The sequence below is a fragment of the Dipodomys merriami genome, unplaced genomic scaffold (assembly GCF_024711535.1).
Source record: "Dipodomys merriami isolate MVZ:Mamm:240054 unplaced genomic scaffold, mDipMer1.0.p SCAF_1, whole genome shotgun sequence".
Lineage (NCBI taxonomy): Eukaryota > Metazoa > Chordata > Mammalia > Rodentia > Heteromyidae > Dipodomys > Dipodomys merriami.
In genome coordinates, this window is record NW_027202270.1 from 142,148,554 (window position 1) to 142,165,302 (window position 16,749).

Here is a 16,749-nt window from a genome sequence, read left to right on the forward strand (position 1 = left end):
ACTTTTAATCTCAATGTGACTTAAATATTTGAATGGGATTTTCAGTTACTGAGCGCTAGTACCATTGTTGCTTGGTTCTTATTTTTTTATATGGCTTAAAATATTTGAAAGGGATTTTCAGAGGATTCCTTTGGTCCCCAGTCTTCCACTGCTCCCAAATTTACAATGTTATTCAGTGATCACTAATGTGCAGAAAGATCAAAGAGGCCAGCCTCACCCATCAGAGAAAGACTGGAGCAGACTCCAAACACATATCTGAGAAAGCACAATCATCAACTGTAATTCTTTTTAAATTCTTTAAAAACATTTCTGGTACCTCACTGCCCCTGAAGCACTCCAGTAGTCTGGAATCTTTTCTGCCTAAAACAGAGTTTGCTGATTATTCAGTTCAGTTTTCTTGGTTAGTGTAAGATCCAGCATATTATATTATGGGTCTTATTCTTCTTCTTTTTTTAAAACCAAATCCACATCCTGAAAAAGTAAGCATTCCAGACTTGAATTATATTCTATTGGAAAAGCAAAAGCTGTTTTCAATTTAATAATAGTAACCATGTGCAGCCAATACATTTATAACAGAAAGCCCAAAATGTCAGCTCTCAGAGAAATCTCACTTTAGGAGAGATCTTCAGTAACAAATTGACTCATCAACCACCACCATTCTCCCAACAATCTCTGAGCTACTGTCCCTGAACATTAGTTCTCTTCCTAAGAAAGTATCTGCAATTTCTGGCTCATTTTTTATTGAAAGCATGTGCCCATCATACATACTTGGGAAGAAAATCTACAAGGCAAAAATAATCAGCCAGATACCATAAGACAATCTTATTATAATCCAGTCAAAACTACATGAATGAATTCATGAGGCCGATTTACAAAACCACAGTTCACCAATCAAATGGATTACAGCTTCCTCCCAAAGACTGGGACACACATTGAATGGCAGGCCTTCTTCCTCCTGCTTTCTGGGAAGTCACACAGTGCACATGCTCAGGGAATATGGGTTGTGTCTGGGTAGGCTTTCCATTTAGAATATAGCATTCATGTGCAGAGACACCACTGAGAACAAGGACTTTAACTCACAGTAATGTATCACTACACTGCTCTCTGATTATGTGCTTTCTTTTTTTTAAAAAAGTATCAGCATATTTCCTTTTTTGTTCCTTATAAAGCCCATATATAATCTGAACTGTAGGCATTTCATTACTGATTATGGTCCCTAAAAGAACGGGAATGGAAATGGTCAGCTGAAATGAACATTCATTTGAGAATTATAGAAAAGCAAGGAGGGAAACTAGATTGGGGAAGAGGGGCAAGATAAAACAAGGAGAAAAGCTGGCTTGTGTTCCCTGGCTACCCCTGGAAAAAAATCAGACTAAGCAAAGTAAATCAGGCTCAGAAAGACAAAGGGTGTATGTTTTCCCTCATAGGTAGATCTCAGAACTAAAACATAAACACATATAGGATCATATGCATATATAAACTATCAAACTGACTGAAGTATGTAGGAGTGAGATTCTGTGGTGTAACACCACTGAATAATTAAAGGCCAGTTTATCAGAAGGTTATCTTGAGTTGTGGCTGGGGAGAGGGGAAAAGGGAGAGGGGTGGAAGCTAATAGGAGGGGGCTGGAGGCCAAAACAGACACTCACTCACTCAATGTACATATGGGAAGTGGAATTAAGAAACTGGATGGGATTAGTGGGTAAAGGGAGAGAGTGAGGAGGGCGTTGAATGATGGAAGGCGTGCCTCATCAAGGCATACTGTCCTCATAAATGGACATTTTAAACTGAAACCCTCTTGTACAATTACTTGGAGGTAACAATGATATCAATAAGTAGACAGAAAACACTGGGCAAAAGATGGCTTATATTCCCCTGCTCCATACAACTCTCTCAAGCAAAACAATTTAATCACAGGATTTCTGGTTGTTCATGATAACAATTTAAAAGACTAAAAGGGAAAGAGAGGAAAAAATAACTTCTAGTTGGCTTTTAAAGTACCCCCAGCTGTCTTGCTTCAAATATGTAACAAGCTGCACTAAACACTATATGACTGAAAAAAGTCAACAAATAACAAGTATGTTGATAGGGCCACAAAAACAGAATACATCACAACTTGGGGAGTGGCGGAGTATCATATATGCATGACAAGCAAGCATGAAGTTCTCTAAGAAGGGAAGGAGCTAAAAAGCAGAAAGTACACAGAGTGAAAGCACACAAAGAACCCAGCCAGCATACAAACGCAAAAGCCAACAGTGATAAGAATCGGTGGAAAAAATAATGGAAAGAATATTTTATCTGTGACTTCAGAGTGAAAAGATAAGAAACCAGAGCAACTAATTCTGAGTAAAAATAAAGATTTATCACTGTCAAAATATGGCTGGGTTTGTTGATTTTTTTCTGGGAATACTTTTAATGCTACATACTAAGAAAACATCTAAAGCCAAAAGCTGGAGTTACTGTCAACTTCAGGTCACATCATAGTTTTCTTCCACTTTAACTCCTTCTCTTAAAGTTTAGGAGGAAGCTGGGAGCTGGTGGCTCAGATCTGTAATTCTAGCTACTCAGGAGGATGAGATCTGAGGACTGGGGTTCAAAACCAGCCCAGGCAGGAAAGTCTGTGAGACTCATCTCCAATAAACCACCAGAAAATCGAAGTGGTGCTGTAACACCGCAAGTGGTAGAGCACTAGCCTTGAGCTGAAGAGCTCCAGGACAGTGCCCAGGCCCAGAGTTCAAGACTTACAACCTACAAAAAACAAACAAACAAACAAACACAACTTTAGGAGAAAAACTTTAAGTATCATTACCATCTCATTCCAGGCCTTCAGTCAACTGTCAATGAGCACCCAGAAGGCCTGGGCACTGAGCAACTTTACCACCCTTCACCATCACGTTGGGAGATACGGTGAAGTATTTTTAAGGAAACCTATAAAAGAAAGAAAAACTAATTGCCAGGGCTGGGAAGGTGGCTCAGTGGTAGAGCGCTTGCCTTGCATGCATGAGGCCCTGGGGTTCGATTAAGCAGAGAAAAAAAAAGCCGGAAGTGGCACTGTGGCTCAAGTGGTAGAGCGCTAGCCTTGAGCTGAAGAGCTGAGGGACAGTGCCCAGCCCCAGAGTTCAGGCCCACAACCGGACCTCCCCCCAAAAAAAAACAACAGAAAAACTAATTGCCCATTTTAGAGCAAATATTTTTTTTATGTAGGGTTGAAAATAATGAAAAGAGAGAAGAAGTCATCTACTGCTCTGATTTCAGGACAGTTCTTTACTGCTTCAGACCTTCCACACAATGGGAGCTACTACACAAGGTATAGGTGCTAGGACAGACTGCAGCTGGTTGAGCCCAGGCCCTGGCCTCAGAAGGAGCCCAATAGGAAGGACACATACATAAGGCACAGAAAGATAACCAGGAAGAGTAAAGAATAGCATAGTGCCCTTACATCCTAAAGGGTGAGTCAGATGCTGCAGGCAGAGAACACTGAGCCACAGGGAGACAGAGGGTACAGTGTACAGCAGCATAGGAGATGAAGGCAAAAGGAGGAAGACAAATCTATGGAGATGATACAGTGGTAGAATGACAGATACCAGGAGGGGTAGAAGGAAGGGGAGGCCTGGAAATAAGTTATTGTGGGCTTGTCTGGACAATTCATGTATACAATTCACTGTCATAAAGTGACCTTTCCTCTGCCTAATAGAATTATTTTCAGAAGCCATGCCCTTCACATCCATGCTGTTCTTTCCTGATCTTTCAGAAATGTCTTAGTACTCTCAGGCAAGGGAAGAGTCATTTGCTTCTCCCTCTCTCAGGGTGTCTGTTAGAACAATAGAGAGTCCTCACACTCACAGGGAAAAGTCTTGCACTTCCCTGCCCTCCATAAAAGCAAAATTCATGTTAAATAAAACATCTACTCTGATTAAGGAAAATACATGTCTTATATTTGGCTTATTTTAGATGTTTGCATTTTAGCACTAACATACATCAAAAAGAGGCACATATACTATGTATAAAACAAGGTATATAAAAATATCTGTGTTTATGGGCCATAAGTAGAAGTGCACACATAAAAAAATAAGTGATGGTCAGGCGCCAGTGGCTCACACCTATAATCGTAGCTATTCAGGAGGCTGAGATCTGAAAATCGCAGTTCAAAACTAGCCCAGGCAGGAAAGTCCATGAGACTCTTATCTCCAATTAACCACCAGAAAACCAGAAGTGGCACTGTGGCTCAAGCGGCAGAGCACTCGCCTTGAGGAACAGCACCCAGGCCCAGAGTTCAAGTCCCACAATCTACAAAAAACAAAAAGGGATATTTCTTCTCTTCCAAATTTTTTTAATATTCTTTATATATCATTTTATCACACAACTTTTTAGTTATATTTCCTAAATTTTAAAAAAGCCTTTAAAAAAGTTTCCCTTTGCCTATTTTCCAGTGAAAGAAAGCTAAATGATGAGTGTTAACATCTAAGACTGAAGAGTACGTATGATGAATAGTAACTAATATGGTTGGTGTTCAAGTGGAACCAGAGAAAGTTAGACCAGAAAAAGATTCACTTAGACTGTGCTTAAAAGGCTATAGAAAGCCCTTCTCCCAAGGGAGGAGAGCTCTATTGTCCAAATCTTGTCTGAATGGAGCTAACAGGAAAAACAAGGGGCAGGCATCCTTTGACCCTTTCTGTGGGCCTGAAGAAGAGGAATACCAAGGGAAATATAAACAGAGCCACCCAGCAGTGTGGGGGAGGGGATGCTGCAGACAGCATCTAGTTAAAAACAAAGCTTTCAAATCTAATGCCAATCTGAAGATTCACACCTTCTCATCTTCCTCACAAATTATTATTAACAATAATATGGCCTCAGTGGAGTGCCCCCAGCCTGTAAATCCATGGTTTAAGCACAAGATGTGTACATGGGTTTTGAGAAGCAGATAAGCATGAGCTTTCTGGGTGGCCTCAATCACTGGATGCTCAGCTCTCTGCCTCATCTGTTCAGGGAGACCACCACCTCTCCCTGATGGAGCACTGGCCAGGGGCGGGGACATAGGCCCTTTAATAAACCTCTTACACGGTAAAGGTCTGCAGTTCTGCCTGCCTCTCACAATAGAGCCTGAAAACCTAGCCCAGCTAGGGAAAACCCCTCTGCTCAGGCCTTCTCCCATGAAGGAGCAGCTTTATTCGTGATACAACACAAGAGCTTGTGTGTTCTATTACCCAGACAGGATTTCCAACCAATAAACCCCAAGTGTGAGCTTCCATAGTCATGCTGGGGCAGGGGCATACAAATTATTAAAGTAGTGAAGATTTGTGTCATTTCCCTCTCATCAGGAAATAAAGTGACTTATGTCGTCTTTTAATATTTAAAACAGTAATACATGAGCAGACAACCATTATAAGACAATAATTCAACTGGAGGGCATTCTGGTGTGCGAATATCACTCAGGTTTCACCCTGTGTAGTTTATTACATTATCAGAATCTACTGATTGAATCATTTCCCTGATCCCTTCCAGGCCTCTGCTTTCCCTCAGGTAACATCAAATATTGTTTACCAAGATGTTTGTCCCCTGGCATTTTACTGTCTGATATCTTAGATACCTGTCTGCTGAGATGTTTTTTCAGGAACCCCAGGACATAGGTACCTCACCCCATCATTCACTGAGATGGCTCACTGCCATCCCAGAAAGGCTGGAACTGCACAGCATAAAACAGACGCCACTTTCAGAAGGGTGGAAGTCAACCGGGGCTCATCAACTAGGTCCACATCTGGTCCAAGTTAACACTCAGTGTAAGCAAATAAAAGGCCTTTTCCTGGCTTGCTGTGGCCTATGCTTTGCAGATTAGCTGAACGAGAGCCCATTACAAGAACAAGTTGTACCAAGCACTCACTGTCAGGGAGGAGACAGGAGATGTGACTGTCTTTTCCCTTAATCAATACTAACAGGAAGATCAAGAGACAGGAAAAGAAAACTCAACAGGCACAGGCATTAGTATCCAGGCAAATGCCGACCTTTACTGGATAGGGAAAGTGCCAGAAGCTCCCTATTCCAGGTTATAAAACAAATGCAAATGCTAGCCTAGAAGCAACAGCAAAGGACAAAAAAAAAACTTCAAGGGTGTGTGTGGCTGCAACTAGATTAGAGAACTACTCTAGAGAGAAGAATAAGTCAATGGGTCATCTCAAAAAGCAGAGAAGTGAACTTTGAATGATTTCAGATGATCAAGGCAGGTCTTTCAGATGATCAAGACAGGTCAGCTGTCATATATTCAGGTAAATGAGAAGGCAGACATGATGAGTTTCAGTTTTTATTTCAAAATCATATGTTTAACGTCTTAAAAACATACTAGGAACACAAGTATGTAAGTAAGGCAAAGCAAACGTTTTCTTCAAAACTCTAAGTGGTAAGCAGAAGGGGAAAAAAATTCCCTTGCTGGTAACTATTGGTGCTATGTGTTTAACAAGAATATCCAATATGGGGGTTGGGAAGGTGGCTCAGTGGTAGAGCGCTTGCCTTGCATGCCTGAGGCCCTGGGTTCGATTCCTCAGCACCACATAAGCAAAAAGAAAAAGGCCAGAAGTGGCGCTGTGGTTCAAGTGGTAGAGTGCTAGCCTTGAGCTGAAGAGCTGAGGGACAGTGCCCAGGCCCTCAAAAAAAAAAAAAAAAAAGAATACCCAATATGTGCTGGGGAGGGAAGAGAGAAAGAAGGAAGGAGGGGGAGGGAGGGGAGAAGGCAGAGGTTGAAGGTGAGTACCAAAGCCAGGCAGGGCAGCAGTTAGTAACTTGCAAACAGCAAGAACAGAAACCTGCTCCACTGCACCATGAGAGAGGCTGGTCTGGGGCAAGAGGCCAGGCCCCCATCCCACACTATTGCTAGTCCAGTTCAGCAAGAGATAACAGGGGCAGTGAAGACCCACTGCGGAAGAACCAACCCACCCTAGAGAGCTGAGGAGAGCAGCCAGTCCCTCCTCCTATGGTGACCCACTAGACCATAGATGGTGGCCATGGGCAGCACTGAGGCCCACGGGCTGCAGCCCTCTCCTCCAGGGCAGTGCACAGGGACACCACAGCTTGGCCTGCAGGCCCAGCACAGTTAGAGGAGTGTGGAAAGGCAAAGTGTTCTGTCTCCTCACTGCTCGGCCAGTGAAGTTCAACCCTAAAACTTCATCAACTGCAGGCTGAGTTCTGCAAACAAACCAGGGTGAACAAATAATCCTTTTTCCCAGTGGATGTCATTGTAGAAGGGCCTAACACTCCAGGAGTGCTGAATGTCCCTTGACAGGGGAAAGGGACTACAAGAGAAAAAACACAGAGCTAATTCACTCACCTACTCAGAAAACTCAGACTGTGCCAGCTACCTACTGTTTAGAATAACCCCTTGAAACGTTATTACTTCCCACTCTCAGAAGTCTGTGTCTTCCCTGGGCTCACAACCCTCTTATTGCCCAGTCCTCCAACCCCTCATTTCCAATCACTGTGTCTCTCAGTTCCCCAACTTCCCACTCCATGTGCCTGGTGTACCTTCCCACCACGTCCCTGCCCTGTCCCATGAATGCTGGCCCTGTCCATCTCAGTGGAACCATGGAACCTTTCGTCTCCACTAAATGAACTTGGCAGCGCCTGGCCAGAACGTAATTTGCTTAAAGTCCTTCTTTGCCAGTCAAATGCAAGCTCCAAGAAGGCAGGCACTGCTGTCATTACCAACATACCCTTAGCCTAAGAATGTACTGACTGGCTGATACTACTCCAACCTAACTTTCTCGCTTCAGCTTATTCCCCAACGCTTTAGCTTCCAGCCAAACTCCTCACAGTTCCAAAATCCCTCTGCCTCCTTATTCCTGCTCTATAAAAAAAATCAAGGTCACCCTTCAAATAGTTGTTCAAAGGCTGCCTGCCCAGGAAATCTTTCTCATCTCCCAGCCATACTTATGCCTCTTGCCTCTACCTGCAAGAGTCAAGCCTCCGAGTCAGGAGAACCTACTTTTCAACCAGCTCTGCCATCAAGCAGGGGACGTACACATGGACGAGTCATTAAGCTGGAAACTCACTGCCCAAATCTTAAAATCCAATTCATGAAAGATAACATGAAACACCTAATAGAGTCTGACAAGAAACGCTCCCAGCCTAACAAGCTTCTCTCAATACATAGAGGGCAAGCAAGACCTATTGCTTGGCATTGCTTATGTGATACATGGACTCCAGTTTTCCCTGATCCTTTAGTTGAAATCACTGTCATCAAATAGCAACAATGGAAGCATCAGTGAGCGCAAACTGAGTGTTAAGACTGTGCATGTGCAAGCAGTTCTCAACTTCAGCATGTATAGTGATCCCGGTTTTAAAATAAACTGCTATAGGACACAGGCAATTTTATATGTAGTGCCCCATTTAGTTTTAAGCTTTAAAAACTACGTAATTATATATGCTACCAGTTTACAAAATTTGGAAGCTTAAATTTCTTAAAAGGACCAAATGTGACAGTCCAGACTTTCTAGTTTTCATCCCGTGACTGAAATGAAAATAGTTAAATTCCCCAAAAGAATTTGGGAGATGTTAGAAGTTACATTCATCTCAGGTAGCTACTAGAGTAGTCTGTCTCTTTTTTTCTCTAGGGCACATGCACAGTTTGGAGCCTGGTGGCTCCCATGCCTTCAGTTCTCTCTGGCCTAGAACACCTGCAGATGTCTGCTACATTATCACTCACACATTGTGTCTCTGCAGAGAGCACCTTGGGCCTCCCTAGGCCATGCAGCACCAGAGCAACTTTCTGCCTTTGCTTGCTTTTTACCAGGCTTGAAATTGTTCTCCACAGTGTCCTGGAAACATGCGGGCTGTTTCAAGACTGTATTATATTCTCACTGATGGGTACAACCCATAAAAATGAGCTTTGATCTAGCAACTACAGTGATCAAGCACTCTTCCCATATACTTGACCCCTATACCTGCAGGTGCTGGCATAGATGGCTTCTGCTCAGATCTCTAGGAGTCCTATTATTTCCTATCAAGTGACCTTTTAGTACCTGAAAATCTGTGTCATGCATTTAGCTGCTTACGCAGTAGTCTCCCAGAAGTATGGTTCTTAGCTCAGCTGGGTTACTGTCATCTGTGGTAACTCTCAACAAATTTCAGGACAGAAACGAACAAATGCAAAGAAACTTGCAGGTGAATGACTTATGTGATAGCCATTCCACGAACACTTTTGTTAGCTAAGATAGTCAAACCCAAACAATACTTAATGTTAGAATAACTCATCCAAAAGGCTGTAATTATGTTTATACTTAAATTAATAACCTGAAGGAAATAAGAACTACTCAAGCAAAACTCGAGGAATTTACCTCATATTAGTTGTTAGATCTAACAACAGAATCACATGCAAATTAAGCACTGGAGCAGTGTCTACTGCTGTTTAGCAAACCTCCCCAAGATGAAATGGCTTAATAAAAAAAATAATAAACCCTTCGCTTATCTGCCCATGATTCTGTTTGAGCAGAGGGTACTGGGAGCTCGTGACTGCTCTGTGTGGTATGCTTGCAATGGTACAGAGGTCTTAGGAGGTACCAAACTGCTATCACTTTGACCTTGGACTTCCAGGCACCAGCAGTAAGAAAAAGTAAACTTCTGTCATTGTGGCCACCCTCACCCTCAGTCTATATGGTTCCCTGTTATAGCAGCCTTACACTGAACTCACAGGGTAAAAACAGAAACTACAACATCCCTTTAAAGCAACATCCAGAAACCCAGCTACCTCACTTGGACTGCTATGGACCAGCCCCAATTCAAGGGGAGGGAGGGACAGCACACCCAACAGGAGGAGAAGCTCTGGCTGACTTTTAACTCCTGACATTCCCTATTTAACTCCAGCCAGCCACAAGATGGCTGGGAAAACGGAATATCCTCTGCCTTTATGATGTTACACAGCCTTCTAGGACGATTACTTCACCAGATAGTTTGGGATGAGCAACTGAGTGCTTACTATGTAAGCTCAAATACATGAAAAACTACCTTGAGAAGGGCGCAGTCCGCCTAATTTCCTGGGATCTGGTAGGAAAGCACATTGTTGTATGTCTATGGTCCTTCTGCAAGAAAGGGCCTCTCTTCAAAGTACTCCATCAATCAAGTGTCCCAGGAAAAACCTAACTGCACAGGAACACCAAGTTGGGATTAAAATGAGCAGTCCTAGTGAGAGCAGGTAGCACAAGAGGGCAGGTAGGAATAAGGAAGGATAGGGCAGCAGCAAGTGTCTACCAAGGCTCCTCTGAGCAATTTGTACAGTACACAGCCCAGCACACCACAACCAAGAAGCTAAACGCGCAACTGCCTCCGGTGGTTGGATTGGGTTAAACAGATACTAATTAAAATGGAAGTACAAGGCACGTAATAAAGATTTCTTATTTTAAAAAAATCCAGACTGCAGAAGCAGAAAAGCAGAGGACACGCCGAGTTAAGTGTTTTGAGAGTGAGAGGCATTATGTGGATGGCTGGAAAGAAAGCTCTATGGAGACGTGAACCTGCTGTTGAAAGTGCTTCGGATGCATATTCATTAGGTCTGTCTGTCATCTAAGAGGCTTGTGTGCCACAGTATTTCCAGCCATTATTAACGGGCATTAATGACCATAGCCTTTCAAAGCCAACATGGCCCACTACAGAGCAGCTGGTGGAATCAGAACAGATGGCCAGCTTCCCTTCAAGGCACAACTTTCTGCAGGTGTCAAAGTGACTGTTAGGTAACTCAGAAAAAAAAAAAGAAAAAGATAAACAGAAGTTGAAATTGGAATAGATGATGTCAGCAAAGTAGTTTAGCATCTTAAGGTGCCCAGAACTTGGGTTCTTAACAGCTGATAGGAGTGTAAGAAAACTACAAATGTGCTAAATAAGATTCCTTCCAATTTGGAAACATCGACAGAGCACAGGTGATAGCTGTGCTGGGGTGTGTTGCTGAAATCCACTTTTCAACATGCTCCGTAAGCATCTACTGTATCCCAGAAGGTGTCTCTCACACACCAAAGGGGTGAAGTACAGGGTCCCTGTCCTCAAGGACAAACTTCAAAGTTAGACCAGTCAGTGCACTTACTACTGTGGATACAGAGCAAGTAGTATCACAGACTGAAGCACGTCTGTGTTGATGTTAAATATCTGCCCTTATACTTGTGTACACTTCTATTTTTTCCCTTTGGTAAACTTTATATACATTGCCTCCCTGATTCATGCAATAACTTGGACTCTTGGCTATAAGAGTAGACCTCACTGAAGTAGCTTAACGAAGGGGGGGGGGGGGAGGGAGGAACAAACAAAACTAAAAAGTGGATTTTCTCAAAAGTCAAAGGGCAGAAGCTTTTCCAGGATTAGTCGAACAGGTCCACCTACTACTTTGGACTCTCCAGACTCTCCCTTCTAGACCCCTCCCCACCCACCAACCCAAACCCTTATTTTGCTGTATTCCCCTTTTCACTGCTCTTCTGCTTATCATCTTCCCCCGGCTAGAAGATCAGCGCATGAGGAGTAGGAAAGCACATGAGTCAGGGAAGTCATTTGCTACCGTAGCCTTGGCTAGGGCTGGATGCAGTGCTGGTCCTCAGCTAATTAACTGACTGAATAGTCAATCACTCAGAGTTCAGGACAAGGGATGCAACTAGGCCTCGCAAGGGACAGGAAGCAGAATCTGAAGCCCAGGTAGTTGCCTCTGGTTCACACTTCAATCCCTATTTTCCTTGGCAGGCGCTGGCCTCAGTTTTCCCTCCATCTCTGAAGAGTCCTCCACCATCTCATCTTTCCTCAGTCTTCCACTTCCCTGTCCCTTCCGAAAACCCTGTGATGCCTCCTGTGTTTCAGAATGGAGTGCAAAACCCTTCATAATTTAAAAGCCCTTCATAGCCTGTCTCCATCCTCATATAGCAACTACTCTTTTCTAGCCATTCAGGGCATCACTGTTCCTTCAAAAAGCCACACACAGCACTCACCTCTAGCTCCCAGCATACTTTGCTGCCTCTTCCTAGAGAACATCTGCCTCTCTTTTCCCTTAGCTTGGGCCCCTTCTCCTTCTGGCAGAGGTTAGGGAACCCTGATACCATACCAGCATCACAGCCTGTCTGCTCTACACACCTGGCAAAAGCCTCTAGCCAAAGCTTGTAGATGTTCAAATATTTAAGGAGTTGTTACAAGAAGGTCTATCAATTCACCACACAGGAACCTGTCTGTTTTGTCATAGCTGTATTCCCCAAGCCTAAAAGAGTAAACACCCAATAAGTATTTGTTGAATGAGTAAATTCCTGGCTTGCCTGGTGTGACTCTATGTCTCCATATGGAAAACCCATATGGGTTCTGGTCTGTTTTCTCGAGTGGGAAAGAAAAACGTAGTAGAGTCACAGCCTCAGTGCCACTATCAGTCTCACTCAAATACAGCAACTACTACAGTTTCATTTTGTTTTGGTCTTTTGTGTGTTTTATCATTTGGATAAAATGTGTTCGGTAAAGCTGCTGGAACCTGAATTAAGATGGTTTTATTTTTGCTTATACAAAGCATCCTCAAATAGTGATCACATGATGAAATACAACTAAAAATGGGAAGTCTTAATAAAGCCTTCAGTATTGGTGTGTCAAAGAAAGAAGTCTGAGAAAGCCAGCCTAGAAGCCACAAAGCCACACAGACGGCCACATACTCCAAACAAGGCTAAAGTTAGTACAGGAAAATATAGCAACCCAAAGCCAGTAACATCATAACCGTTAATAGCCCACAGAATGAGACGCTCCATCCATCCAAACAAATCTGAACCTTTCACACCACAACCTCACATGCTGAGTGACAGGGAAGATTTGGGTTGGGTTTTTGTCTTTAAATTTTAAGTTCAAAAACCTTTTATTCTATAATAAGAAAAAATGTGAGTGTATGGAATCTTTGGACCTAAATTAGAGTGGAGGATGAAAAAGGAAAAGTGTCAGCATATATTTTAAGGTTCCTGAACATACCAAAGAGAAGAATCATTAAGGCAAATTCCTGAGCATCAAACACACAAAGCATATAGAAATTGGGAACTGCTAAACACTTCAAGTAATAGTTCCTTTTGTCTTATCTGACAAAACGGCTATACTCTCCTGCTTTCCTTTACTTCATTTCTCGGTCATCTGTATTAGTCTTCACTTGAAGGGCTTTGCACCTCTGCCTGTGCCAATTGATATCTTTGACAGGCTGGTGAGACCTCCAGAGCCCTGCTCAGAGATAGGTTTTTTTCAAACACAGAAGACTGATTACAAATGAAATCAGCAGTATTTAGTTGTCAAAACTGACTTAAACTGGGAAATAATTACACCTGTATTTCTGGAAGTGCTTGGTAATAGGGACCAAACCCAGGGCTTTGCACACAGGCAATTACTCTACCACTGAGCTGCATCCCTAAACAACAACTATACAACAGGTCCTTCTGTTCGCCTTCATTCATAATTGAGTACAATTCTAAATTCAGGGCCGGTTATGGTATTTTTGTTTCTTTAGTGGAACTCAGGCCCTTTGCTTACTAAGCATATACTCTATCAATGAAGCCACACCCCCACCCTTCAGTTTGTGTAACATGAAACATGTAACATCCAACTTTGTGGATCTCTCAATTTTGTTACTCCTAGGTTAAGAATTCTTGGTTGAGAGAGCCAATAATAGAAATACTGTGAAGCATCAAATGAAAGATAAAGCCTTACAAAATGCATCATTTACCTGAGGGGAGAGGAAATCAGAGAGTAAGCTGTATTTTCCCCCCAAAATATGCTGGGCCATTAGTTACAAGACAGCTGTGTGCTTCAAACCAAGTTCAGATAAGGCTCTGATCCGAAAAGCTGGCTGGAGTCTGCCCTACAGTGAGGAAACTGTGTGGAGAATGGCTCAGATCAGCATACAATCAATCTCCCTCCTTCCTAGAGCCCCAGTTTCTTCATAAATAAAAGGGTTGAATACATAACATACCATTACCTCTCAGGCCTCTTCCAGTCCTAAGTTTCTCTTACCAGATTAACTCCTACTATGCTAGTAATTCTAGTCCAAAATCACGTGCCTTCTTAAACTTGGATGGCAAGTTTCACTCAATGCCAACAACCTAACACCAAGGAATCAAATACATGTATGTCATTGTACCTTTTTCAAAAAACTGCTGTGTGCATCTATAACTTCATAAAAGTAGTCACAGCATTAGTCTTTTCTGCTCTTAAATGGATACATGTGTGCTCGTTTGAATTCTATAACCTCACTTTTGACAGTACACAACATTTTCAATCAAATATCAAGTTTGATTTTTAATTTTACTATATATTTTCCACATTTGAACCACCAAACAGAATTACAGAGGACAGACCAAGAAAAGCTACTAAGTCAATCATTTTATTATTACTGAAGAAACAGAAAAGATAGGAGGAATAACAAACCAGTCAGCAAGTTATTTAGGACTTGAATCCAGACTCCCTAAGTATTAATGCATGTTCTTCCAACTACTGAACCACCTCCCAAATCCTAAACAACATCCCAACTACAAATTTTAGCCAAGTTTCAAATTAATAGGAAAAAAAAACCCTATGTGTAGACGATTCATTTTCCTCCACCTTCAATTAAAAGGGACCAACAAAGATTGGTAGCTGGTCAGAATTATAATTTATATTTCACTGATCTTCACAAAATGTGATTATTCCAATAAAACCCTAGCTCTGTGTCATTTTCTTAATATTGTGCAACCCATAAGATGCCAAAATACTTGTATGTGAATGTAGACATCTATCAATAACTTTTCCATGTGCTCTTCTGAATTTCCTGGTAACATTTTTTTTTTAAACCAAGGAGGGCAGTAGGGAGGACAGTCACACAGCTATTATGTTTTATAAGCAAGTTAAAGAATGTCGTAATAAGCTTTGGGCATTTTTGTACCTCAATAATAATTTCATTAAGGGTAACTCTTAGACATTCTCTACTTACATTTATGTCTTAGAGGATCAGGCATGCAGTCATAGTCGTTTTTGTGTGAATGCTGTTCCTTTAAGAAGGGAGGCAACTGTCTCAAGTCCTAAGGCTGGATTACAACTACTTAATAAAGGCCTCTTTAAAATCTACCTGTTCACTTTTGACCAGCATGCTTCAGTGTGTTCAATATTTCAGCAGTCAGAAACCAACCCTCCATAAAAGAGAAAGACCACAACTTGTTCAAGTATTCAAAAACCAGACTAACAGCTCCTACTCTTTCTTCTCATTTCCTCAGAGACCTTCCCTGAGAAAACTGAAAAAGGCAATGCCCATCTACAGGCATCAGGTCTAACTAACCACGTTTGCTAAGAACGGGGAGCATCTGAAATTGTCATTTATTATTCATTTATCCATATGTCTTTCTTGCTTATGCCTGTCGGTACACACTAAAAGAAAGTTCCTGCTATAGGGCTGGATTCCCAACTCCTACATAGTACCAGCACACAGTAGGTGCCCTGCTGCAACCGTTAAGCAAGCAACTTCTTCATCCTTAGTGCCTCCTGCAAAGCATTAGGAAAAGGCAGGGCAGTGGGCAGAGGGCAAGGGATTTCCACAGCCTACTCCAGTCGGCAATCCAGACTATAAATCCCTCCCCTGACTATAACGCCGGGTGCTTGCCCAAGTTCTAAGAACACAAAACCTCTCCAGACGTCCCCCCTCCCCCCTCCCTCCAGACCCCCTGGCATGCTTGAAACCTCTCCACAAATGATGGCCTCAAAAGGAAATAATGAAATAAAACTCTGGCCTAAGCTAATCTTCCGTGTCAAGTTCACCGTGTTAAACATACTTTGAAGCCAGCCACATAAACAAAAGCCAAACTCCACAAAATGAGGTTGGGCTGAAAGTTACATAAGGCAGACTAAACTGCGGCTTTTTTCTTGACACCCCGCCCTCTTGCCAGCGAACTCCAACATCTGTCTTTGAAGTGCAATTCCCAGGCAGGTTGGAGGGGGGAGGGGGACCCCTCGGCCAGCAGCTTCGAAACAGGTACTGAGACTTGCCAGTGCCATCCCGCTTAATACTCCAGCAACTTTGGGGAGGTGGGGGGGGGGGGTTACTGTGTCTAGAAGCTTCTCTTCTAAAAAAAAAAGAATTTAAAGTCAGCACTTACTTGAAGCCCGTTTCTGCCAAGTCCCCAGAGTCCGTCCGCCACGAGAACGGCTCGCGTGCGGGCCGAGCCCACCCCGCAGCACCCACGAGGTTCTCCACCCAGGCCGAGCGCCCGCGAAACGCGCGGGTTCTCAGGGCTGATCCATCCCAGGGCGGCGCGGGGACCCTGCTTCCTCCCCCCCCCCAGAACTCAACCCCAGCCGCTCCACCAACCGAGATCCGAACCCTTTTCCTCCCCCCCCCCCGCCCCGCGCCCCGCGCCCCGCACCCCGCGCCCCGCGCGCTCCCCGCTCTCTGCCCACTTTATCCCGCTGTAATCCCCGGGAAAGCCGCACTCCCGGGCTCATTAAGGGTAAACAATAGAAATGTCACGAGGAAACTCAGGAAGTAGATGAAGTCTCTAATTGCTGCCGTTTAACGATTGTAGATAATTACTAGGTTCAAAATGTGGTGCTGGTTTTTGTTGCTTTTTTTTTTTTCCACCAGCGAAGAAGGAGCCGAGGCGGGCCGCCTGGCGAAGCTCCCCGCCGCCACCCCGCCAGGAGGGCACCAAGCCCGGCCCCGCACCCGAGAGCGGGGTCCCGGTGGGGTGCGCGGCCCCGCGCGTGCTATCGCGGGACGCCCGGGTCTCCTCTGATCCCGTCCCGATCCCGATCCCGGTCCCG

The 16,749-nt window shown here is 43.5% G+C and overlaps 1 protein-coding gene across 4 annotated transcripts in view; it reads right to left on the reverse strand.

Annotated features, from left to right (window-relative positions):
* Nucleotides 1–16,749, reverse strand: part of Peli2 (pellino E3 ubiquitin protein ligase family member 2) — a 134,291-nt gene that overhangs the window by 116,843 nt on the left and 699 nt on the right. The window contains exon 1 of one of the 4 annotated variants that reach the window (XM_070032926.1): nucleotides 16,086–16,208. The exons of the other annotated variants lie outside the window; for them this stretch is intronic. The gene's annotated coding sequence lies outside the window, so the exon portion shown is untranslated. Of the gene's footprint in view, nucleotides 1–16,085; nucleotides 16,209–16,749 lie in introns of those variants that run through there. 4 annotated transcript variants of the gene reach the window in all.